The sequence below is a fragment of the Mus caroli genome, unplaced genomic scaffold, assembly GCF_978045245.1.
Source record: "Mus caroli unplaced genomic scaffold, Mus_caroli_1 scaffold_5, whole genome shotgun sequence".
Classification (NCBI taxonomy): Eukaryota; Metazoa; Chordata; class Mammalia; order Rodentia; family Muridae; genus Mus; species Mus caroli.
Window position 1 is genome coordinate 88,621,961 of NW_028227260.1, and position 27,504 is coordinate 88,649,464.

Sequence of the window (27,504 nt, forward strand, 5' to 3'; positions counted from 1 at the left end):
CCAGAGATTACCAGATGGCAAAAGGCAAAAGTAAGAATCTTACTAACAGAAACCACGACCATTCACCATCATCAGAACACAGCATTCCCACCTCACCCAGTCCTGGGCACCCAAACACACCTGAAAACCTAGACCCGGATTTAAAAGCATATCTCATGATGATGGTAGAGGACATCAAGAAGGACATTATTAACTCACTTAAAGAAATACAGTAGAACACTGCTAAAGAGTTACAAGTCTTTAAAGAAAAACAGGAAAACACAACCAAACAGGTAGAAGTCCTTAAAGCCATTCGGTTTTCCTCAGGTGAGAATTCTTTGTTTAGCTCTGAGCCCCATTTTTTAATGGGGTTATTTGATTTTCTGGAGTCCACCTTCTTGAGTTCTTTATATATATATTGGATATTAGTCCCCTATCTGATTTAGGATAGGTAAAGATCTTTCCCAATCTGTTGGTGACATTTTTGTCTTATTGATGGTGTCCTTTGCAATTTTCTGAGGTCCCATTTTTTGATTCTTGATCTTACAGCACAAGGCACTGCTGTTCTATTCAGGAATTTTCCCCCTGTACCCATATCTTCGAGGCTTTTCCCTACTTTCTCCTGTATAAGTTTCAGTGTCTCTGGATTTATGTGGAGTTCCTTAATCCACTTAGATTTGACCTTAGTACAAGGAGATAGGAATGGATCAATTCTCATTCTTCTACATGATAACCACCAGTTGTGCCAGCACGATTTGTTGAAAATACTGTCTTTTTTCCACTGGACGGTTTTAGTTCCTTTGTCAAAGATCAAGTGACCATAGGTGTGTGGGTTCATTTCTGGGTATTCAATTCTATTCCATTGGTCTACTTGTCTGTCACTATACCCTTACCATGCAGTTTTTATCACAATTGCTCTGTAGTAGAGCTTTAGGTCAGGCATGGTGAGTCCACCATAGGTACATTTATTGTTGAGAAGAGTTTTGGCTATCCTAGGTTTTTTGTTACTCCAGATGAATTTGCAGATTGCCCTTTCTAATTCGTTGAAGAATTGAGTTGGAAATTTGATGGGGATTTCATTGAATCTGTAGATTGCTTGTGGCAAGATAGCCATTTTTACTATATTGATCCTGCCCATCCATGATTATAGGAGATCTTTCCATCTTCTGAGATCTTCTTTACTTTTTTTATCGGAGACTTGAAGTTCTTATCATACAGATCTTTTACTTACTTAGAGTATTTTATATTATTTGTCACTGTTGTGAATGTTGTTGTTTCCCTAATTTCTTTCTCAGACTGTTTATCCTATGTGTACAGAAAGGCCATTGACTTGTTTGAGTTAATTTTATATCCAGCTACTTCATTGAAGCTGTTTATCAGGCTTAGGAGTTCTCTGGTGGAATTTTTAGGGTCATGTATATATACAATCATATCATCTGCAAAAAGTGATATTTTGACTTCTTCTTTTCTAATTTGTATCTCCTTGATCTCCTTTTGTTGTCTAATTGCTCTGGCTAGGACTTCAAGTACAATGTTGAATAGGTAGGGCGAGCGTGGACAGCCTTGTTTAGTCCCTGATTTTAGTGTTAATGCTTCCAGATTCTCACCATTTATTTGATGTGGCTATTGGTTTGCTGTAGATTGTTTTTATCATGTTTAGGTGTGGGCCTTGAATTCCTGATCTTTCCAAGACTTTTATCATGAATGGGTGTTAGATTTTGTCAAATGCTTTCTCTGCATCTAACGAGATGTTCATGTGGATTTTGTCTTTGAGTTTGTTTATATACTGGATTACGTTGATGGATTTCCTTATATTGAACCATCCGTGGGATGAAACCTACTTGGTCAGGATGAATGATTGTTTTGATGTGTTCCTGGATTGGGTTAGCAGAGAACTTTATTGAGGATTTTTGCATCGATATTCATAAGGAAAATTGGTCTGAAGTTCTCTATCTTTGTCGGTTTTTTTTGTGGTTTAGGTATCAGAGTAATTTTGGCCTCATAGAATGAGTTTGGTAGAGTACCTTCTTTTTCTATTTTGTGGAATAGTTTGTGAAGAACTAGGATAAGATCTTCTTTGAAGGTCTGAAATAACTCTGCAATAACCCATCTGGTCCTGGGCTTTTTTTTTTTTTTTTGGTTGGGAGACTATTAATGACTGCTTCTATTCCTTTTGGGGATATAGGACTGTTTAGATCATTAACCTGATCTTAATTTAACTTTGGTACCTGGTATCTGTCTAGAAACTTGTCCATTTCATCCAGATACTCCAGTTTTGTTGAGTATAGCCTTTTTGTAGAAGGATCTGATGGTGCTTTGGATTTCTTCGGGATCTGTTGTTATGTCTCCCTTTTCATTTCTTATTTTGTTAATTAGGATGCTTTCCCTGTGCCCTCTCGTGAGTCTGGCTAAGGATTTATCTATCTTGTTGATTTTTTCAAAGAACCAGCTCCTCTTTGGTTGATTCTTTGAATATTTCTTCTTGTTTCCACTTGGTTGATTTCGCCCCTGAGTTTGATTATTTCTTGCCTTCTACTCCTCCTGGGTTACTTTGCTTCCTTTTGTTCTAGAACTTTTAGGTGTGTGTCAAGCTGCTATTGTGTGCTCTCTCTAGTTTCTTTTTGGAGGCACTCAGAGCTAAGAGTTTTCCTCTTAGAAATGCTTTCATTGTTTCGCATATGTTTGGGTATGTTGTGGCATCATTTTTATTAAACTCCATAAAGTCTTTAATTTCTTTCTGTATTCCTACCTTGACCAAGCTATTATTGAGAAGAGTTTTGTTCAGTTTCCACGTAAATGTCGGCTTTCTATTATTTATTTTGTTATTGAAGATCATCCATAGTCCATGGTGATCTGATAAGATGCATGGGACAATTTCAATATTTTTGTGTCTGTTGAGGCTTGTTTTGTGACAATTTATGTGGTCAATTTTGGAGAAGGTACCATGAGGTGCTGAGAAGAAGGTATTTCCTTTTGTTTTAGGGTAAAATGTTCTGTAGATATATGTCATATCCATTAGTTTCATAACTTCTTTTAGTTTCACTGTGTCCCTGTTTACTTTCTGTTTCCATGATCTGTAAATTGGTGAAAGTGGTGTGTTGAAGTCTCCCACTATTATTGTGTGAGGTGCAATGTGTGCTTTGAACTTTAGTAAAGCTTCTTTAATGAATGTGGCTGACCTTGAATTTGGAGCATAGATATTCAGAATTGAGAGTTCCTCTTTGAAGATTTTACCTTTGATGAGTATGCAATACCCCTCCTTGTCTTTTTTGATGACTTTGGGTTGGAAGTAGATTTCATTAGATATTAGAATGGCTACTCCAGCTTGTTTCTTCAGACCATTTGCTTGGAAAGTTGTTTTCCAGCCTTTTACTCTGAGGTAATGTCTGTCTTTTTACATGAGATGAGTTTCCTGTAAGCAGCAAAATGTTGCGTCCTGTTTGTGTAGCCATTCTGTTAGTCTATGCCTTTTTATTGGGGAGTTGATTCCATTGATATTAAGAGATATTAAGGAAAAGTAATTGTTGCTTCCTATTATTTTTGTTGTTAAAGTTGGCATTCTGTTCTTGTGGCTGTCTTATATTAGGTTTGTTGGAGGATTACATTCTTGTTCTTTCTAGGACTTCATTTTCATCCTTGTATTCGTTTTCTTTCTGTTATTATCCTTTGAAGGGCGGGATTCTTGGAAATATACTGTGTGAATTTGGTTCTCTGGTGGAATACGTTCATTTCTCCACCTAAGGTAATTGAAAGTTTGGTTGGGTATAGTAGCCTGGGCTGGCATTTGTGTTCTCTTAGTTTCTATATAACATCTGTCCAGGCTCTTCTGGCTTTCATAGCCTCTGGTGAAAAATCTGGTGTAATTCTGATAGGCTTGCCTTTATATATTACTTCACCATTTCCCCTTACCTCTTTTAATATTCTATCTTTATTTAGTGCATTTCTTGTTCTGATTATTACATGTCAGGAGGAATTTCTCTTCTGGTCCAGTCTATTTGGAGTTCTGTAGGCTTCTTATATTTTCATGGGCATCTCTTTCTTTAGGTTTGGGAAGTTTTCTTCTTTAATTTTGTTGAAGATATTTGCTGGCTGTTTAAGTTGAAAATCTTCATTCTCATCCACTCCTATTATCCGTAGGTTTGGTCTTCTCATTGTGTCCTGGATTTCCTGGATGTTTTGAGTTAGGATCTTTTTGCATTTTGCCTTTTTTTTTTTTTTTTTTTGATTGTTGTGCGGATGTTCTCTATGGAATCTTCTGCACCTGAGATTCTCTCTTCCATCTCTTGTATTCTGTTGCTGATGCTCGCATCTATAGTTCCAGATTTCTTTCCTAGGGTTTCTATCTCCAGTGTTGCCTCACTTTGGATTTTCTTTATTGTGTCTACTTCCCTTTTTAGGTCTTGGATGGTTTTATTCAATTCCATCACCTGTTTGGTCGTGTTTTCCTAATTCTTTAAGGGATTTTTATGCTTTCTCTTTAAGGTCTTCTACCTGTTTAGCAGTGTTTTCCTGTATTTCCTTAAGTGAGTTACTAAAGTCCTTCTTGATGTTCTCTACCATCATCATGAGATATGATTTTAAATCCGGGTCTAGCTTTTCGGGTGTGTTGAGGTGCCCTGGACTGAGCATGGTGGGAGTGCTGGGTTCTGATGATGGTGAGTGGTCTTGGTTTCTGTTAGTAAGATTCTTATATTTACCTTTCTCCATCTGGTAATCTCTGGAGTTAGTTGTTATAGTTGTCTCTGGTTTGAGATTTTTCCTTCTGATTCTGTTAGCCTCTATGAGCCGACCTGGGAGACAAGCTCTCTCCTCTGAGTTTCAGTGATCAGAGCACTCTCTGCAGGCAAGCTCTCCTCTTACAGGGAAGGTGCACAGATATCTGGCATTCAGTCCTCCCTCCTGGCCGAAGATGAAGGCCCAAAACAGGATTTGTCCCAGAAGCTGTTTTGCTTCAGCCTATCACAGAAGCTGTTAGCTTCTGTAGTCCACACTCTCACCTGCACAGACTAGTCTCAGAGGGATCAGGGAAGCAAGATGGCTCCCCCAGGTAGTCCGGCAAAGCCTTCCTGGCAGGGCAGACACCTATCCTCTGGCCAGGAAGGTGCCTGGAAAAGGGGGCTGCTTCAAAAGCTCTGTGTCTCCTGCCTGTCCTAGAAGCTGTTAGCTTCTATAGTCCACCATTCACCTGTGCAGACTACTCTAGGAGGGGATTAGAAAAAAAATTCCCAAAATATTCCTTATGTGTGATTGCAAATTCAAAATTACAGCTGTGCAGCAGTCATCTTCACCTCTCAGTGCAGAAAAAAAATGCATAGACTTAAGTTTTGTGTTTAGAATGATGGCTCTCATTACCATGATTTTTCTCTCAGATAAGAAATAATAACTATTTCTAATACACTCAAGAAATAGCCATTTTATACAACATCTGGGAAATTAAAATCAAGGACACTTTACTTGATCAGCTGACTTCTGAGAGAGGCATTGCATACTCCTCCAGCTGATTAATTATGAAGATCAAACTGGCAGTGCTATATCAGAGAAAATATGTCATAGCATAAATGTAAGAAAAGAATAATTTCCCCAAAATGATCTCCGGTAAATAAGTCTCTATTAAGAAAACACAAGAACTACTCAATAAATGGTTGAGCACCATCTCCTCAATATTTAGAAAGCCTTCATTCCCAGTATAGTCACACCACCAAAACACAATTAAGGAAAGTTTTAAAATTGTCTCAAGGAATCAGAACTGATGAACTAGACCTTCATAAAAATAAAATTCTCAAAAAACTGCTAAATATAAACTTGTTTTCAAAATGACCATGGCACTTTTTACACATTATTGATTGTGTTCGGTTTATTATATAGTAATATCATTATTTGTGAGCCAGATTACATCATTTATTCCATTTGCACTAATGAAGAATGATCACATAGTGTTTAACTGCCTTTATCAAGAGCACCCTGTAAGTGGCAAATATGGGAATGAAACACAAGTCATTGAGATCCTAAAAGTTGGATGTCTTGTCCTATTTTATTCAATGTGCCAGTTACCCGGTATTAAATGAATTATCCTATAATGAGGTGATTTCTAAAGAATCCCCAATTCCATGAAGTGACTATGATTGAATATTTTTAATAACTGAGATCTCATCCTATCTACCCTTCTGATTCCCTTTAGCAACAAATATTAGGAACTATAGAGTTTCATTCCAATTCTTCCTTTTGATGATATATATTAAATAGTGTTAACAAGCTGATTCTAATGTACTGGCTCTTAAGGAATGTAAAATTCTTATAATTTGACTCAAGCAAGTATTCAATACACACTTTATATTTCTAATATTGATATTATTATCATTATATAGAGTCATTCTAAAATGGGATCACCTACAAAATATCTCTAATACAGAAGACGAAGCATTTTAATCATTTAATCTATGTGAAACATCTTGTAGGTGGGTCACTCTTATAAAAGTTTATTTTTCAGTTTTCAAATATAATAGTTGATGACATAATATATCGCTCAGGTTTTATTATTCTGTATTATTAGAATACTTTTTGTTATATATATTTCTTTCCTAGAGAATATATGATCTCAGACATTGCAATGTATACCATTCTATTCTATTACACATCAGCGCAAGATGAAAAAAAAATCTGCTCAAATCCCGTGATAATTGTTTCTTTCCATTGAGCCAGTCATTTGTTCTCAAAGACAGTGGTGGACAGTCTCCATACCCACCACTAGGTCAGATGTAGGGCTTCAACTATGAATGTTTGTCACAGTGCAAATTCTTGGATTGTCTTTTTTCACAGCTGCATCATTTAAAGAATGCTTTCTCATGGAAATCAATGGTGTGAACCTATTATACTGAAGATCAAATGGATTTCACTGAAAATTTTTGTCATTTTATCATGAGATTCTGTAGATTTTATCTCTGTTAATGTGAGATCAACAGGCTAAACTAATCAAAACTAAGTCTGATCAACTAATACTCAGACCCATAGACATATACACACATGCGTGCAGGCACAGGAAAAATGTACTGTGAAATTTCAAGTATGCTAACAGAATGCACACAAAAATGCATGTACATTCATGTGGAATCAGTGCGAGGAAAATAATAAAACAAAAAAACTGAGTGTTGAGTATTTGGTTTTCTTTCTTTCTTCCTTCCTTCCTTCCTTCCTTCCTTCCTTCCTTCCTTCCTTCCTTCCTTCCTTCCTTCCTTTCTTTCTTCCTTCCTTCCTTCCTTCCTTCCTTCCTTCCTTCCTTCCTTCCTTCCATTCTCTCTTATTTTTTAATACCCATGATTCCTGCACTTGACAAGGAAGGCCAAGTGCTGATTCTCGGAAATCTTGCATTACATCAGGGGCAATGCTCAGCATGTAATTACATTATAACTGGTCTTCAGGCAAATGGGTCATGGAAATTTTCTACAGATTTTTGTGGTGGGAAAGAGTCCTATCATGCTTAACATTCAGAAAATAAAAACTATCCTCTTTCTTTTACACTGCTTTCTGTATAAAATCAAAATATATTTACTATAATTTCCATGCTAATGTCATGAACATCGAAAAATGTATCTATATATGGAAATTTTATTTTAATAAATAATATCATTATTTTTGCTGCATATATATGTGTATATATATATATACACACACACACACACACACACACACACACACTCACAAGTCTTTAAGTATGGGCCAAATAGTGTGTGTGTATAGTATATTGTGAGTGCATATATAGGTGGAGATGTTCATATAGAAGCCAGAAGTCACTCTCAGCGGTCTGTATCATTCCTTACCTCATTTTATAAAATTTATTTTGTCAGTTATAAATGCAATATCTATACCATACCTTCTAATTTTATGGCCCAGTCATCATAACAGAAAAAGGGATAGAAATATCATAAGAGTCTGAGGTGATAGATAACCATAAACTGATATGTTTTTTACTTACATCAGGGTAAGGGCACATATGACTTAGAGTAGTTGTGATACCATGTGCACGGCTTTCACAAACTGAGAAGAAATTGTTTGAACTTCCTTCTGTCCTTCCATCCTGAGTTCTAGGGATTGGCCTATGGATTTCAGGTTGCTAGGCTTTCATGGCAATTTATTATAACTTCTGAACAATTTCCCTGGCCTATATACTCCATTTTTGAAACATGAGCTGGGAAATCACAGATTTGATAAACCTGACTTGCCAGGGATCCCTCGAAGTTTGCCTGTATCCATCACCAAATCTCAACTTTGGTACTGAAGATGCAAACTATCACATCAAGGTTTTGTGTGAGTAATTGGGCTCTGAACACAGGTCTTTTTGATTAGGCAGCAGGCATTTTATTGACTGAGATGTTCATTCTATTTTTTTCTTTATTGTATAAATTTATGCAATACTCAACTCATTCTAATTGTAAATAAAACAACTTTGTAAGTACCACCATCAATATTTTTTCTGATGACCAATGTTTTCATCCATGCTCTGTCAAATCTAAATATATAACTGCCAAACAAAAGTAGGTTAAATAAAGTAATACATAGAATTTTGTGGCTGTGGATATACTTTATTCCTGGATTTTTTTTTTTTTTTTTGCAGGATAGCAATCAGTTTTGCATTTAATAAGCATTTTAAGCTTACAGTCTCTCAAATACCAAATTACATGGGGTATGGTTCTACTGAATTTGTTTCATGAACCATTTTCTCCATTTCTGTTTATAAAGTCCAAAGTTATTTAACACATGGCTATGTTAATGATAAAAGATACACCTATGCCTCCAATTAAGTTCAGACAACTTCTTGGTTGAAAAGAATCAATTGGTGGCGCTACATTTTCTAATAAAGTATATAAGGACTGTTTTGAAGGAATGGTTTTGTTGTACCAGTTCTAGAAATAAGAAATATAGTACCGTATGCAGGTTTGCATACGGGATGGATGATAGTTATTTAATAAGCAGAGGGTGTGGACAGAAATGGAAGCAAGAATATTTGGGGTGAATTCTGGAGATTGAACAGGTGAGACAACAAGAATCTACAATGTATAAAGGCTGCTCCGAGATGCCTGACACCAGAGTGTTTAAATAAGTTAGATAGTGGCTTAGAATAAAGTGTCTTTGATAAAGAATATGGTTGGATTACAGTCTCTGGATAAGTCAGTGTGCAAATGAAAGCTCTTCTCTTTTTGTATTTGGTTCTCTATCTCTTGGAAATAGTTACACCTGAGAGTTGCAGTAAGACATTGCATGAAATTATGAGAGCACGGAAAATAAAAGCTATTATTATTATGGCAAGTGTGTATTCGCGATGAAAGAATAACTTTACCTGTATGCCAAGTTGTGGGATCTTCTAGTGAGAAACTAACTGTCTCATCTGTCACCTCATATTCATCCAGAATATAAAATCTCAACTTAGAACAATGTAATTATAAAACATTAGTGTATTCTATGGCCTAGTTTTACAACTATTAAATCTTCATTTCATTAATATAATATAATAGTTGAAAATAAAAGGTCAGTGTCAAACTCTAGTTTATCTCATACTAAAATTAATCAGTAACATATCAAGAGTACTTCTGATTTTCTAGTCCTTATATATGTTTACTGGTAATCAAATGCAATGCTTTACTTCTCTTTTTATTATTATTATTATCCTTTAATCTTTTTACATTCCAGTCATTCTCCTCCTCCTTGTCTGTGCTCTGTTTTTCATCCTAAACCCCTTTCGCCATCTCCAAGAGGATGACCCCACCTCCTCACCCCCTGACTCCAACCACAACATATCTCCCCACTCCTTGGGACCTCAAGTCTCTTGAGTGTTAGGTGCTTGTTCTCTCACTGAGGCCAGACCAGGCTGTTCTCTGCTGTCTATTTGTTGGAGGCCACATATCAACTTGTGTATGCTGCCTGGTTGATGGTTCAGTGTCTGAGAGAACTCAAGACTCCAAGTTAGTTGAGACTGATGGTCTCCTATGGGGTCACCCTCCTCCTCCTCATCTTCCAGCTTTTCCCTAATTCAACCACAGGGGTCCCCAGCTTCTGTCTATTGGTTGGGTGTAAATATCTGCATCTGACTCTTTCAGCTGCTTGTTGGGCCTCTTGAAGGGCAGCCATGTTAGGCTCCTGTCTGCAAGCAAAACAGCATCAGTAATAGAGTCAGGGTTTGGTGCTTCCCATGTGATAGATGCCAAGTTGGGCCTGTCACTGAACCATTGTTCCCTCATACTTTTCTCAATTTTTGTCCTTGCAGTTCTTTTAGATAGGAACAATTCTAGGTCAGAGTTTTTGACTGTGGAATGTCAACCCCATCCACCAACTTGATTTCCTGTATTTCTACTGGAGGTGTACCCTACAAGTTCCCTCTCCCCACTATAAGGCATTTCATCTAAATTCTCTCTCTTTGAATCCTGAGAGTGTCTCACCACCCAGATCTCTGGTACATTCTAGAGACCCCCTCCCACCTCACAAAGTTGCCTATTTCCATTCTTTCTGCTGGCCCTCGGGTCCTTATTCCTGCCATCCCCCCCCAATACCTGATCATCTTCCCCTATTCCTCTCCCAAACAGATCTCTTCCTCTGCCCCCCATTATTGCTTTCTTTTCCCTCCCAATTGGGATTGATGCATCCTCCCTTGGGCCCTTTGACTAGTTAACCTTGAGTACTGAGAATTGTATCCTGAATGTTCTGTAATTTTTGGCTAATATCCACTTATTATTGAGTACATGTGATGCTTTTCCTTTGGAGTCTGAGTTACCTGACTCAGGATGATATTGTTTACATTTAACCATTTGCCTGCAAAGGTCATGATGTCCTTATTTTTAATAGATGGGTAGTATTTCATTGTGTAAATGAAGTATATTTTCTGTATCCTATACCATAATTTTCCCTGACCAATCACTTTAAATATTAATACAACAAGAAGCCTGTGACTGGACAGGGAAAAGAGAGGCAGCATGGAGGGTTTCAGAGACAGGGAGAGGGGAGAAGCAAGGAAGGTGAAGGAGGAACAGGAGTATCCAGATTCTCCATGGCTTTAAACAGCCACAGGTAGTTTTGATTATCTTAAAAGGGACAGATAATTACAGGACAATTAGTCTTATTTAGGTGGGGAATTTATATCATTATCAATTGGCTCTAAATTATTGTTTGAATATATTTTGAACTGAGAGTTTATTGATGTATAAATATGACTAATTATAGGCTTCTAGAGTTTTGATTTACTGGGATAAGGGTAATTGTGGCCACCGACTATAGGGGGTGGATGGCTGAGAAGGTATGGTCAGCTCTGAGGCAGGAGAACCAGAGAAAGAGAAGACTGCGTAAGTGGGGCTAGCCAAGAGGCAATGAGATCACCAGGCAGAGAGTAGCTGGGTGTAGCATAGGAACTTGATGACCTTTTTATTATTTCCAACAACAGTATCCATTTTTATTTTGTGGGGCATTTGGCTTGTTTCCAGCTTCTGGCTATCACAAATAAGGCTCATATAAACATAGTGAAACACATGCTCCTGTGGAATGGAGAGACAGCTTTTGGGTGTATGTCAAAGAATGGTACAACTGGATCTTCAGATACATCTCTTTCCAATTTTCTGAGGAACCTCCAGATTGTTTTCTAGAGTGGTTTTACCAGCTTGCAGACCCACCAGCAATGGAAGAGTATTTCTCTTTCTCCACATCCTTGCCAGCATCTGCTGTCACCTGACTTTTTTATCTTAGCCATTCTGATTGGTGTGAGGTGGAATCTCAGGGTCATTTTAATTTGCATTTCCCTGATGAATAAGGACTTTGAACATTTCTTTAAGTGCCTCTCAGCCATTGGAGATTTATTTGTTGTGAATTCTCTGTTTAGTTCTATACCCCAGTTTTTTGATTGGGTTGTTTGTTTATTTGAGGTTAGCTTCTTGAGTTCTTTATATATTTTGGTTATTAGCTCTCTGTTGAATGTGGGGTTATTGAAGCTTTTTTTTTTTTCCAATCCATAAGTTGCAGATTTGTCCTAATGACTATGTCCTTTGCTTTACAGAAGTTTTTCAGTTTCATTAGGTCTCATTTATCAATTCTTGATCTTAGAGCCTGAGCCATTGGAGTTCTGTTTAGGAAATTTCCCCCTGTGCCAATGAGTTCAAGGTTCTTTCCCTCTCTCTCTTCTATTAGATTCAGTCTATTAGGTTTTATTTTGAAGTCCTTGATTCACTTGGACTTAAGCTTTGTACAAGGTGACAAGTATGGATCTATTTTCATTTTTCTACAGACTCCCAGTTATACCAGCACCATTTATTGAAGATGCTTTCTTTTTCCATTGTATCTGTTTGGATTCTTTGTCAAAGATCAAGTGTCCACAAGTGTGTGGTTTTATATCTTGGTCTTAAATTCTACTCCATTGATCAAACTGTCTATCTGTGTACCAATACCATGCAGTTTTTTTATCGCTATTGCTCTGTAGTATAACTTGACCTCAGGAATGGTGATTCCCCCAGAATTGCTTTCATTGTTAAGAATTGTTTTTGTTATTCTGTGTTTTTGATTTTCCATATGACATTGATAATTGCTTTTTCCATGTCTTTGAAGAATTTTGGAGGTGAGGGTGTGGACTGCAGAAACTAACTGCTTCTGGGACAGGCAGAAGCCACAGAGCTTCTGAGGCAGACACAGTTTCAGTCTCCAGACATCCGGGCACCTACCCTGCGAGAGGAGAGGTGTTGGCCCCACCCTGGAGGGCTTTTCCTGAGCATGCAGGGGAGACATTTTGGTTCCCGGATCCCACTGAGACTAGTTTCTGCAGGTGAGAGTGTGGACTACAGAAGTTAACTGATTTTGGGACAGGCAGAAGCCACACAGCTTCTGAAGGAGACCCTGTTTCAGGCTCCAGACATCCGGGCATCTTCCCTACCAGAGGAGAGGTATTCGCCCTGCCCAGGAGGGCTTTGCCAGAGGACACAGGGGAGCCATCTCAGCTAACAGATCCCACTGAGACTAGTCTGAGCAGATGAGAATGTGGACTAAAGAAGCTAACAGTTTCTGGGACAGGCCCAGTTTTCGGGACTTCATCTTCTCCCAGGAGGCAGGTCAGAACACCAGGTATCTGTGCACCTTCTTTGCAAGAGGAGAGCTTGCCTCCAAAGAGTGCTCTAACCACTGAAACTCAGGAGAGAGCTAGTCTCCCATGTCTGCTGATAGAGGCTAACAGAATCATGAGAGGAACAAGTTCTAACCAGAGACAACTATAAAAATTAACTCCAGAGATTACCAGATGGCAAAAGGCAAATGTAAGAATCTTATTAACAGAAACCAAGACCACTCACCATCATCAAAACCCAGCACTCCTAACTCAGCCAGTCCTGAGCACCCCAACACACCAGAAAAGCTAGAACCAGATTTAAAAGCATAGCTCATGATGATGGTAAAGAACATCAAGAAGGACTTTAATAACTCACGTAATGAAATACAGGAGAACACTGCTAAAGAGGTACAAGTCCTTAAAGAAACCAGGAAAACACAACCAAACAAGTAGAAGTCCAAAAAAAAAAAAAAAAACAGGAAAACACATCCAAACAGGGGTGATGGAAATGTACAAAACCACACTAGAATTAAAAAGGAAAGTAGACACAATGAAGAAAAAGAAAACCCAAAGTGAGACAATGCTGGAGATAGAAACCCTAGGATAGAAATCAGGAAGTATAGATGTGAGCACCAGCAACAGAATACAAGAGATGGAAGAAAGAATCGGTAGAGAACATAGGCACAACAATCAAAGAAAAGGCAAAATGCAAAAAGATCCTAACTCAAAACATTCAGGAAATCCAGGACACAATGAGAAGACCAAACCTATGGATAATAGCAGTTGATGAGAATGAAGATTTTCAACTTAAACAGCCAGCACATATCTTCAACAAAATTAAAGAAGAAAACTTCCCAAACCTAAAAAAATGAGATGCCCATGAACATACAAGAAGCCTACAGAACTCCAGATAGACTGGACCAGAAAAGAAATTCCTCCTGACAAATAATAATCACAACAACGAATACACTAAATAAAGATAGAATATTAAAAGGAGTAAGGGAAAAAGATCAAGTAACATATAAAGGCAGGCCTATCAGAATTACACCAGACTTTTTGCCAGAGACTATGAAAGCCAGAAGATCCTGGACAGATGTTATAAAGACACTAAGAGAACACAAATTCCAGCCCAATACATAGCCAAACTTTCAATTACCATAGATGGAGAAACCAAAGTATTCCACAAAAAACCCAAATTCACAAATTATCTTTCCACATATCCAGCCCTTCAAAGGATAATAACAGAAAAAAAAAAAAAAAAACAATACAAGAATGGAAACCACGTCCTAGAGAAAGCATGAAAGTAAACCTTCAATAAAACTAAAAGAAGACAGCGTCAAGGACAGAATGGAAACTCTAACAACAAAAATAATAGTAAGCAACAATTACTTTTCCTTAAATATCTCTTAATAACACTGGACTATTCCCCAATAAAATGATATAGACTAAGAGACTGGGTACACAAACAGAACCCAAAATTCTGCTGCTTACAGGAAACCCATCTCATGGAAAAAGACAGACACTACCTCAGAATGAAAGGCTGAAAAACAATTTTACAGGCAAATGGTCCGAAGAAACAAGCTGGAGTAGCCATTCTAATATCGAATAAAATCGACTTCCAACCCAAAGTTATCAAAAAAGACAAGGAGGAACTTTACACATCAAAGGTAAAATCTTGTAATAAGAACTCTCAATTCTGAATATCTATGCTCCAAATGCAAGGGCAGCCACATTCATTAAAGAGACTTTAGTAAAGCTCAAAGCACACATTGCACCTTACACAATAATAGTGGGAGACTTCAAAACACCACTTTCATGACTGGACAGATTGTGGAAACAGAAATGAAGCAGGGGCACAATGAAACTAACAGAAGTTATGAAACAAATGGATTTAACAGATATCTACAGAACATTTTATCCTAAAACAAAAGGATATACCTTCGTCTCAGAATTTCATGGTACCTTCTCCAAAATTGACTATATAATTTGTCACATAACAGGCCTCAACAGAAACAAAAATATTGAAATTGTCCCATGCATTCTTTCAAGTCACCATGGACTAAGACTTATCTTCAGTAACAACATAAATAATAGAAAGCCAACATTCACGTGGAAACTGAACAACACTCTTCTCAATGATACCTTGGTTAAGGAAGGAATACAGAAAGAAATTAAGGACTTTTTGGAGTTTAATGAAAATGAAGCCACAACATATCCAAACTTATGGGACAAAATGAAAGCATTTCTAAGAGGAAAATTCATAGTTCTGAGTGCCTCCAAAAAGGAACTAGAGAGAGAAGACACTAGCAGCTTGACAACACTCCTAAAAGCTCTAGAACAAAAGGAAGCATATTCACCCAAGAGGAGTAGAAGGCAGGAGATAATGAAACTCAGGGGCGAAATCAACCAAGTGGAAACAAGAAGAACTATTCAAAGAATCAATCAAATGAGGAGCTAGTTCTTTGAGAAAAATCAAAAAGATAGATAAACCCTTATCCAGACTCACTAGAGGGAACAGGGACAGCATCCTAATTAACAAAATCAGAAATGAAAAGGGAGATATAACAACAGATCCTGAATGAATCCAAAACACCATCAGATCCTTCATAAGTGAAATTGTTCTGAAGTTCTCTATCTTTGTTAGGTCTTTCTGTGGTGTAGGTATCAGAGTAATTGTGACTTCATAGAATGAATTTGGTAGAATACCTTCTGCTCCTGTATTGTGGAAAAGCTTGTGAAGAACTGGAATTTGATATTTGAAAGCTATGCTCAACAAAAATGGAACACATGGATAAAAAGGACAAATTTCTAGACAGCTACCAGGTAACAAAGTTAAATCAGGATCAGTTTAATGACCCAAACAGTCCTATATCCCCAAAAGAAGTAGAAGCAGTCATTCATAGTCTCCCAACCAAAAAAAAAAAAAAAAAAAAAAAAAAAAGCCCAGGACCAGATGGGTTATTGCAGAGTTCTATCAGACCTTCAAAGAAGATCTAATTCCAGTTCTGCACAAGCTATTCCACAAAATAGAAGTAGAGGGAACTCAACCCAACTCATTCTATGAAGCCAAAATTACTCTGATACCTAAACCGCAGAAAGATCCAACAAAAAAAGAGAATTTCAGACCAATTTCCCTTATGAATATAGATGCAAAAATCCTCAATAAAATTCTCCCTAACCTAATCCAAGAACATATTAAAGCAATCATCCATCCTGAACAAGTAGGTTTTATTCCAGGGATGCAGGGATGGTTTAATATACAGAAATCCATCAATGTAATCTATTATCTAAAGAAACTCAAAGACAAAAACCACATGATCATCTCGTTAGATGCAGAGAAAGCATTTGACAAATACCAACACCCATTCATGATAAAAGTCTTGGAAAGAACAGGAATTTAAGGTCCATACCTAAACATGATAAAAGCAATCTACTGCAAACCAGTAGACAACATCAAAGTAAATGGAGAGAAGCTTGAAGCAATCCCACTAAAATCAGGGACTAGACAAGGCTGCCCACTTTCTCCCTACCTATTCAACATAGTACTTGAAGTCCTGGCTAGAGCAATTCGACAACAAAAGGAGATCAAGGGGATACAAATTGGAAAATATGAAGTCAAAATATCACTTTTTGCAGATGATATGATAGTATATATAAGTGACCCTAAGAATTTCACCAGAAAACTACTAAACCTGATAAACAGCTTCGGTGAAGTAGGGGGATATGAAATTAACTCAAACAAGTCAATGGCCTTACTCTACACAAAGAATAAACAGGCTGAGAAAGAAATTAGGGAAACAACACCCTTCTCAATAGTCACAAACAATATAAAATATCTTGGCGTGACTCTAACTAAGGAAGTGAAAGATCTTTATGATAAAAACTTCAAGTCTCAGAAGAAAGAAATTAAAGAAGATCTCAGAAGATGGAAAGATCTCCCATGCTCATGGATTGGCAGAATAACCATTGTAAAAATGGCTATCTTGCCGAAAGCAATCTACAGGTTCAATGCAATCCCCATCAAAATTCCAACTCAATTCTTCAACGAATTAGAAAGAGCAATCTCCAAATTCATCTGGAATAAAAAAAAAAACCTAGGATAGCAAAACCTCTTCACAAGGATAAAAGTACCTCTGGTGGAATCACCATGCCTGACCTAAAGCTCTACTACAGAGCAATTGTGATAAAATCTGCATGGTACTGGTATAGTGACAGACAAGTAGACCAATGGAATAGAACTAAAGACCCAGTAATGAACCCACACACCTATGGTCACTTGATCTTCGACAAGGGAGCTAAAACCATCCAGTGGAAGAAAGACAGCATTTTCAACAAATGGTGCTGGCACAACTGGTGGTTATCATGTAGAAGAATGAGAATTGATCCATTCCATTTTCCTTGTACTAAGGTCAAATCTAAGTGGATTAAGGAACTTCACATAAAACCAGAGACACTGAAACTTATAGAGGAGAAAGTGGGGAAAAGCCTCAAAGATATGGGCACAGGGGAAAAATTCCTAAATAGGACATCAATGGCTTGTGCTGTAAGATTGAGGATTGACAAATGGGACCTCATGAAACTGCAAATCTTCTGCAAGGCAAAAGACACCGTCAATAAGACAAAAAGGCCACCAACATATTGGGAAAGGATCTTTACCTATCTTAAATCAGATAGGGGACTAATATCCAATATATATAAAGAACTCAAGAGGGTGGACTCCAGAAAATCAAATAACCCCATTAAAAAATGGGGCTCAGACCTAAACAAAGAATTTTCACCTGAGGCATACCAAATGGCTCAGAAACACCTGAAAAAAATGTTCAACATCCTTGATCATCAGAGATATGCAAATCAAAACAACCCTGAGATTCCATCTCACAGGAGTCAGAATGGCGAAGATCAAAAATTCAGGTGACAGCAGATGCTGGCAAGGATGTGAAGAAAGAGGAAACACTCCTCCATTGTTGGTGGGATTGAAGCTTGTACAACCACTCTGGAAATCAGTCTGGCAGTACCTCAGAAAATTGGACATAGTACTACTGGAGGATCCCGCAATACCTCTCCTGGGCATATATCCAGAATATGGTCCAACCGGTAAAAAGGACACATGCTCCACTATGTTCATAGCATCCTTATTTATAATAGCCAGAAGCTGGAAAGAACCTAGATGCCCCTCAACAGAGGAATGGATACAAAAAATGTGGTAATTTACACAATGAAGTACTACTCAGCCATTAAAATAATAACTTTATGAAATTCCTAGGCAAATGGTTGAACCTGGAGGGCATCATCCTGAGTGAGGTAACACAATCACAAAAGAACTCAAATGATATGTACTCACTAATAAGTGGATATTAGCCCAGAAACTTAGTATACCAGAGATATAAGAGACAATTTGTAAAACACTTGAAACTGAAGACGAATGAAGAGCAAAGTGTGGACACTTTGCCCCTTCTTAGAATTGGAAACAATCACCCATGGAAGGAGATACAGAGACAAAGTTTGGAGCTGAGACAAAAGGATGGACCATCTAGAGACTGCCATATACAGGGATCCATCCCATAATCAGCCTCCAAATGATGACACCATTGCATACACTAGCAAGCGTTTGCTGAAAGGACCCTGAAATAGCTGTCTCTTGTGAGACTATGCCAGAGCCTAACAAACACAGAAGTGGATGCTCACAGTCAGCTATTGGATGGATCCTAGGGCCCCCAATGGAGGAGCTAGAGAAAGTATCCAAGGAGCTAAAGAGATCTGCAACCCTATACGTGCAACAACATTATGAAGTAACCAGTACCCCGGAGCTCTTGTCTCTAGCTGCATATGTATCAAAAGATGTCCTAGTCGGCCATCACTGGAAAGAGAGGCCCATTGGACACACAAACATTATATGCCCCAGTACAGGGGAATGCCAGGGCCAAAAATGGGAAATGGATGGGTAGGGAAGTGGGGGGGGAGGGTATGTGGGACTTTTGGGATAGCATTGGAAATGTAATTTAGGAAAATACGTAATAAAAAAATCTTTAAAAGAATATGTAAATTTATCAACGTTCTCCATTATATAAACAAACTCAAAGACAAAAACCACATAATTATCTCATAAGATGTGGAGAAAGCATTTGACAAAATCCAACACCCATTCATGATAAAAGTCTTGGAAAGATCAGGAATTCAAGGGCCATTCATAAACATGATAAAGCAGTGTACAGCAAACCAGTAGCCAATATCAAAGTACATGGTGAGAAGCTTGAAGCAATCCCACTAAAATCAGTGTCTAAACAAGGCTGTCCACTTTCTCCCTACCTATTCAACATTGTACTTGAAGTCCTATCCAGAGCAATTCAACAGCAAAAAGAGATCAAGGGGATGAAAATTAGAAAGGAAGAAGTCAAAATATCACTTTTTGCAGATTATATGATAGTATATATAAGTGACCCTAAAAATCCCACCAGAGAACTCCTAAACCTGATCAATAGCTTCAGTGAGTAGCTGGATATAAAGTTAACTCAAACATGTCAATTGCCTTTCTGTACACAAAGGATCAACAGTCTGAGATAGAAATTTGGGAAACAACATCCTTCATAATAGTGACAAATAATGTAAAATACCTTGGCATGACTCTAAGGAAGTAAACAATCTGTATGATGAGAACTTCAAGTCTCTGAAGAAAGAAATTAAAGATCTCAGAAGATGGAAATATCCCCTATGCTCATGGATTGACAGGATCAATATGGCAAAAATGGCTATTTTGCCAAAAGCAATCTACAGATTCAATGCAATCCCCATCAAAATTCCAACTCAATTCTTAAATGAATAAGAAAGAGAATCTGCAATTTCATCTGGAATAACAAAAAACCTAGGATATCCAAAACTTTTCTCAATGATAAAAGAACCTCTGGTGGACTCACCATGCCAGACCTAAGGCTGTACTACAGAGCAATTGTGATAAAAACTGCATGGTACTGGTATAATGACAGACAAGTTGACCAATGGAACAGAATTGAAGACCCTGAGATGAACCCACACACCTATGGTCACTTGATCTTTGACAAGGGAGCTAAACCCATCCAGTGGAAAAAAGACAGCATTTTCAACATATGGTGCTGGCACAACTGGTTGTTATCATGTAGAAGAATGAGAATTGTTCCATTCCTATCTCTTTGTACTAAGGTCAAATCTAAGTGGATCAAGGAACTCCACATAAAACCAGAGACAGTGAAAGTTATAGAGGAGAAAGTGGGGAAAAGCATCCAAGATATGGCCACAGGGGAAATATTACTGAGTAGAACAGCAATGGCTTGTGCTTTATTTTTGAGAATCAACAAATGGGAACTCATAAAATTGTGTAGCTTCTGTAAGGCAAAATATATCATCAATAAGATAAAAAGACCACCAACAGATTGGGAAAAGATCTTTACCTATCCTAAATCAGATAGGGGACTAATATCCAATATATATAAAGAACTCAAGAAGATGGACTCCAGAAAATCAAATAACCCCATTAAAAAATGGGGCTCAGAACTAAACAAAGAATTCTCAACTGAGGAATACCAAATGGCTGAGACACACCTTTAAAAAATGTTCATCCTCCTTAATTATCTGGGAAATGCAAATCAAAACAACTCTGAGATTCCACCTCACACCAGTCAGAATGGCTAAGATCAAAAATTCAGGTGACAGCAGATGCTGGCAAGGATGTAGAGAAAGAGCAATACTCCTCCATTGTTGGTGGAATTGCAAGCTTGTACAACCACTCTGGAAATCAGTCTGGCGGTTCCTCAGAAAATTGGACATAGTACTACTGGAGGATCCTGCAATACCTCTCCTGGGCATATATCTAGAAACGGTTCCAACTGGTAACAAGGACACATGCTCCACTATGTTCATAGCAGCCTTATTTATAATAGCCAGAGCTGGAAAGAACCCAGATGCCCCTCAACAGTGGAATGGATACAGAAAATGTGAAACATTTATACAATGGAGTACTACTCAGCTATTAAAAAGGATGAATTTATGAAATTCCTAAGCAAATGGATGGACCTGGAGGGCATCATACTGAGTGAGGTAACCCAATCCCAAAAGAAGTCACATGATACGTACTCATTGATTAGTGGATATTATCCCAGAAACTTAGAAAACCGAAGATATAAGATACAATTTGCAAAACACATGAAACTTAAGGAGAACGAAGGCCAAAGTCTGGACACTTTGCCCCTTCTTTGATTTGGGAACAAAACACCAATGGCAGGAGTTAAAGTGACAAATTTTGGAGCTGAGAGGAAAGGATGGACCATCTAAAGCCTGCCATATCTGGGGATCTATCCCATCATCAGCCTCCAAACGCTGGCACCATTGCAGCATTGCATACACTAGCAAGATTTTGCTGTCTCTTGTGAGGCTATGCAGGGGCCTAGCAAACACAGAAGTAGATGCTCACAGTCAGCTATTGCATGGATCACAGGACCCCCAATGGAGGAGTAGAGATAGTACCCAAGGATCTAAAGGGATCTGCAACTGTATAGGTGGAACTGCAATATGAACTAACCAGTACCTCTCCGAGCTCTTGTCTCTAGCTGCATATGTATCAGAAGATGGCCTAGTTGGAAAGAGAGGCCCATTGGTCTTGCAAACTTTATATGCCTCAGTACAGGGGAACTCCAGGGCCAAGAAGTGGGAGTGGGTGGGTAGGGGAATGGGGGGGAGTGTATGAGGGACTTTTTGGATAGCATTGGAAATGTAATTGAAGAAAATACCTAATTAAAAATTTAAAGTTAAAAAAAATAGAATTTTGTTGGAATTTTGATGTAGATTGTATTGAATCTGTAGATTTTTTTGGTAGGATGGCCATTTTTACTATGTTAATTCTGCCAGTTCATGATCACAAATGGCACATTGGTCTCAGTTTTTGAAATATGTTGAGAAATTCCACCCTCTTCCATTGCCATGTCTCACTTCCTAAGTCTCAATTCTCTTTCCTAGCATCTGTGTGCGTGTTTCAGCTCACTACTTTCAGCTTAGGAGATCAAATAGATATGTTGATCAGTCTGACAGCAACCATTTGTTAAGCATGCAGGAGGTCACTTAACCCACAGAGTGAATTGCAGTGAATAAGAACTCAGCTAAATTATTGTTGCCAAAATGAATATAAGCAACAGGCTTCACTTTAAAGATGAGCAAATACAAATTGTTCTCATTTTAAAGGTTATTTTTGGAGTAATGCATTCAGAAGACTTTGTCAAGCATTATCCCTTAAGTTTTAGAAATTAAATTATCTCTTAAGAAATTCGAGTGCATTTAAGTTTTTTTCATATGATTTTTTTCCAGTATGAGTTTATAAATGCTGACTCATTTTCAGTAAAACTTTTGTAATTTGTTAATAAAATTTTTCAGTTTAAAAGGAAAAATACTTAAGGAAAATTATTCTAACACTTAAATGTTAATAACATTTGTATTTTTTTATGTGTATGAATGTTTCACCTACCTGTATGTCTATTCATTGTGTGCCTTCTTGATATATGAGGAGGCCAGAAAAAAAAAGGTGGATAATCTAGTCCTAACTACAGACAGATTTAAATTGCCACACTTTTGCAATCCTGGTCCTCTTAAGTGCTAAGCTACCCCCACATTAATATTATTAAATACATTTCTTTATGTGGTTAGATTAACAACTTCTTATTTCTTTCCAAGTTGAAAGTGGGATTTGAAGATTAATGGGGAGGAGCTTTATATGTTTTATAATTATAGTTTTTACTCTTGTCCAGCTAGAATAAAAAAGTGTATATTGTGTTATTCAAATGACTCCACACATAAAAGAGTCCACATGCTTTTAAGATCTATTAGTTTGACAGTGATTGTGTGTTGATCAGACTGACTGAGAGAATCATTTTAAAGGAAGATTTTTTTTGGCTCATCAATTCAGATGTTCCAAGCCATGATTGGCTTACTACATTGTTTCTGACCTTTGGTGAGTCAGAACATCACTATAGGAGGGTGAGATAAATAACTGCTCAATCCATAGAAATCCTAAACTTGAAATGGACCAGAACAAGGTGTAACCTTCAGGTGTAACCTTCAGCAATATAGTTCAAATAACCTATTTCTTCTATCTTAGCCCGTCTTTCCACAACCCCACCACCTCGAAATAGTCTACTCAAATTTTTTAATGTATCAATGGGTTAAATTGTTCCTTTGATTACTGGATTAATAGTATTATTGTGGTTGAAATAAAGCCATATCAAAATGAATGGTGAAGGAGTCCTATGTGTCTTTCAGCTCAATTGTGTTGAATATCAAAGTAAGTCACCACAATATGTGAATCCAATTAGAAAACGAAAAAGAGTATATGGCATATTCAAAGGCCTTGAAGCCAAGTCAAAAGATCATTATGTGCAACTCCTTTTTTCCTAACAACCCACTCTGTGTTATAGGACTGAGTACTGACTCTCTAAATCAAGTAAGATCTCAATGATCCCTCTGTGCAATAAATAATAATCACATATGAAATGGTGATATAATAAGTTGAGATGATAAGTATAAAAATAGACTAAATATATGAATGGACATCTATGAGACTAAACAAATATTTATGTAAGATATTAAAATCCAGAGACAGTAATACCATCAGCAAAGTAGGAAATCAGTGCTTTTTACGTGTCATATTAAGTACAGATCAATTACTTCTCGGAACTCTTACAAGTTACTATCACTTTGGTCTAAAATAAGCCATATAGTTAGTTCTTTACTTACTGGATTGTTTTAATTTAGTTTTGTTGTTGTTGTTGTTGTTGTTTTGTTTTGTTTTGTTTTTTACAATTGTTGACCTATTTATCAATATGGAGTGGGTATGTTGTGCATATGCAGGAATTGTTTCTCTCTTTTCACACAGCAGGTTCCAGGGATTAAACTCTGATCACCAAACTTAGTGTCAGATACCTTTATCTCCTAAGTCATTTAAGTACTCCCCTCCCTCAATTACTTTTACTGTTACATAAGCACACAGGAAATGAGGTTATTCTACGAACATACAGTAAGAATCTGCTCAGGTTAATTATACAAATAGTGAACTTAATTATTTTTATGTAGTTGTAAACTCTGGTTTTGTATCCTGATTCTATGGTAGTATGTTGAGAAGAAAATATCACTTGATCAACATGAAGGTAAAAGAAGAATGAGAGCAATATTATTCTTCCATTAAATCTCATTGTTCATCAGAGATTTAAAATGCTACTGAATGAAGTTTCATTATAGGACTTCTGATTTCTTTTTCTTTTCCTTTACTTTTTTGGCCATTTAGCTTCTTGTCTTTCTTGACTTCTATCAGCCGGTCAAGTGAATCATTATGAGTGTTTTAGTTCCCTTGAACATCATATTAGTTTATGCTTTTCTATTATAGTACTTTATAGTGAAAATATATTTGATAAGTGATATGTTCAATGTCTGTCTTCACTAGTAATGCAAAATATCACAATCTATGCCTCCTTTTAAAAGTATAGAGTCCATTGATTTAACCCAATGTATTCCATGATAATGTAATATGCTAAAATATATTATTGTGTGACTATTTCTGGGAGGATTTATTAATTGCCACAGGTAGGACAACAACAGTAGACCAAAGAAATGATTATATGAACAAAGTTTTAGTGTACCAGTGAATTGTTTTGCAGTTGCCCAAAGGATTATGACTAATAATTATTTACAGGAGAATGGGTGACTCAAAAATGGCTCATTGACCAAAATTCCACTCTAGCATAGGTGAAAACACACAAAAGTCACATGAATGGAATGACTTTGCATGGTGTGGTGGTTTGAATGAGATTTTCCCCATAGTTTTGAGCATTTAAATATGTGGTTCATAGTTGGTGTATTGTTTGAGAAGGATTAGGAGGTGTGGCCGTCTTAAAGGAAGATGTGAGTTTTGAAAGTAAAGCAGGCTTGCAGACTTTATCTTTGTTCTCTATGCTTCAAGCTCATTGTTCAAAATGACATCTCACAGAACTGTACGCTTGCCATCACGCCTACAGCTTAGTCTCATGATTTTCTACCACAATAGACTCTTAATGCTATGGAACCATAGCCAAATAAATCTTTCTTTCTATAAGCTGTCTAAGTTATGGATCTTCATTATAGCAATAGAAAGTAACTTATATACAAGACATGCAGGCAGCATATACAGTCAGAATGTATTATCTCCATCCCAAATACTAGTGTTTCTACAAATCTTGGAGAAAGGCTTTGTGAATCTTTTGAGTTTTAGGAATTAATAGAGCTTTTTGTTTTACTTGATTTCTTTGTCTTATGAGCTTCTCTTTTTTTCCTTCCTCCAGGTTAGGGAAAAGGAGGCTGTAGCAATTTGTAGAAAATTGACTTTTAATTGCATCATTTTTCTAAATCCCTTTGAAGCATATAGGTCATAGAAATAGTAACTGAAGATATAAAGTAAAAGAGAAAAAAATCTTCAATACTTATCACTAATCACAAGTCCCCACAAGTGTTGATATATAAACCTAGAATAAAACAAGATAATATATGAGGATCCCTTTGATATTGAAAAAATGCCTACCCCCAAAATAAAACAAAAATCCCACATCAGATTCTAGAACATGTAAGTTTAACTCAGTAAGTTATATAAACAAACAAAAGGCTAGTTTATTAATATATAAAGACAGTAAAATAAAAGTTTGAAGGAGAACATATAGTCAGTTATGTTTTATTTGCTAAATAGAATAAAATGATTTTACTTGTAGTTACTTGCCATTTACTACATTTTACATATTGGCCCTGGAAACATCAAACTGCTTTAGGACAAGATAGATTTCTAATGTAACACTAAAATAATGATTTTTTTTAAAAAAATGACAACTTGTGGCTGCAGGAAATGTCAAGGAGACTAGAAAAATGGGGGTGGCTGGTTCTGAAGAGGAAACAGTATAATAGTGCTAGAAAGAGAGAACAAATCTATCTTTTTTTTTCTAATTTACTTAAGTATCTGGACAGCTTTTGAGTACAAACTGATTGGAAGACACACCTTTAGTTAGCTGACTATGGATATATACTGCACATTAGTCCATACATGCTGGATCACTGAGTTACTTGTTTGTATTATTTACAGTACATGTACTTCATACTCTAGGATATTAAATAATGGCCTAGGGTATTGAATTTTTGCCATTATTTAAGAATTTTCCAAAGGATTCAATAATACAAACAAACAAACAAAAACCAAAAACAAACAAAAAACAAAAATAAAAACAAAACAACAACAACAACAACAAAACCCTCATAGCTTCTTGCATGATTTGCTCAGAGGGCTTGAAGTTTCTTTGATGCAGACATATCATTATTTCATCCACACTCATTTTATTTTCTTGATTAAGCACGCCACAGAGTATCTGTTTTGTGATTATTGTAACGTCCTCCACCACACACACTGTTTCTTCTAGAGAAGTAGTGATCCACTCCAAAAAAGACTTCTCCAGCAGTAGCTAGGAGGACATAATCAGAATTTCAAAGAAGATTTTAACAAGCTCCTTAAACTAAATGAGCAGGAAGAGGAATATGGTACCAAATAAATGCCATTCATCAGTGAACAATGTTTTTTTATGAAGTAATGCTATTTTAAAGAAGTAGGGATGTTCTTTTTTTTTTTTGCTATTTTTCCTTTATGTTCACAAGAAGCAAAGATACAAAATTGAACAACAGGGACATGGGAACAGTGTCTTGCTCAGCTACATTGCTAATGATTTTAGTGAATGTGACTGTGCAAAATATCTCAGGAAGACTGGCTCATTTTCAAAGTAACAACAATGACAACAAGAAGCATCAACAAATATGTTTGACAAAATTAAAAAATGAGCTCACCACATGTGTCTGTTATTCATGTGCCAAATATAACCAAGAAAATGTAGTGTATGAACCATGTTCTTATTTTCAAAACTGAGTGTTAATTTGGCCAAGCAAAAGTTGTCAGACATCTTATCATTGTCCAAAAATGGTAAATTACTCAAGTGAGATGATTTATGATTATTGTGATTGTGAATTGGTCATTTGAGAAAATTAAACTGGTTCACCAAGCACAAGTTGAATGTTTTATAGTTGGTTTTACATTTTCTGGGTAACTTTATTTAACTTGTATTTAGGTATTTGAAACTGTCTCTCTTAGATTTTTACAAATTGAGAAAAACTGTTTGTGTTTAAACACGTAAAAACATAACCTCAAAAAAAAAAAAAAAAAAGACTGCATACACTGCTATTGAGATTCTCAAGTGACCTCTGTCTTAAGCATGTTGTACACATTTTTGCCTGATTACTCATTCATCACTATCACATTGGAAGTTTGAAACTGGCCATTATGGGATTATTCACATAGGGAAAATAGGTCAACCCTAAAACTCTGGGCTTTCTTTTTCCCTAGACAAAGGTGATTAAACTTTTTCTCCCTCAGTTGTGAATCAAGTCACCCC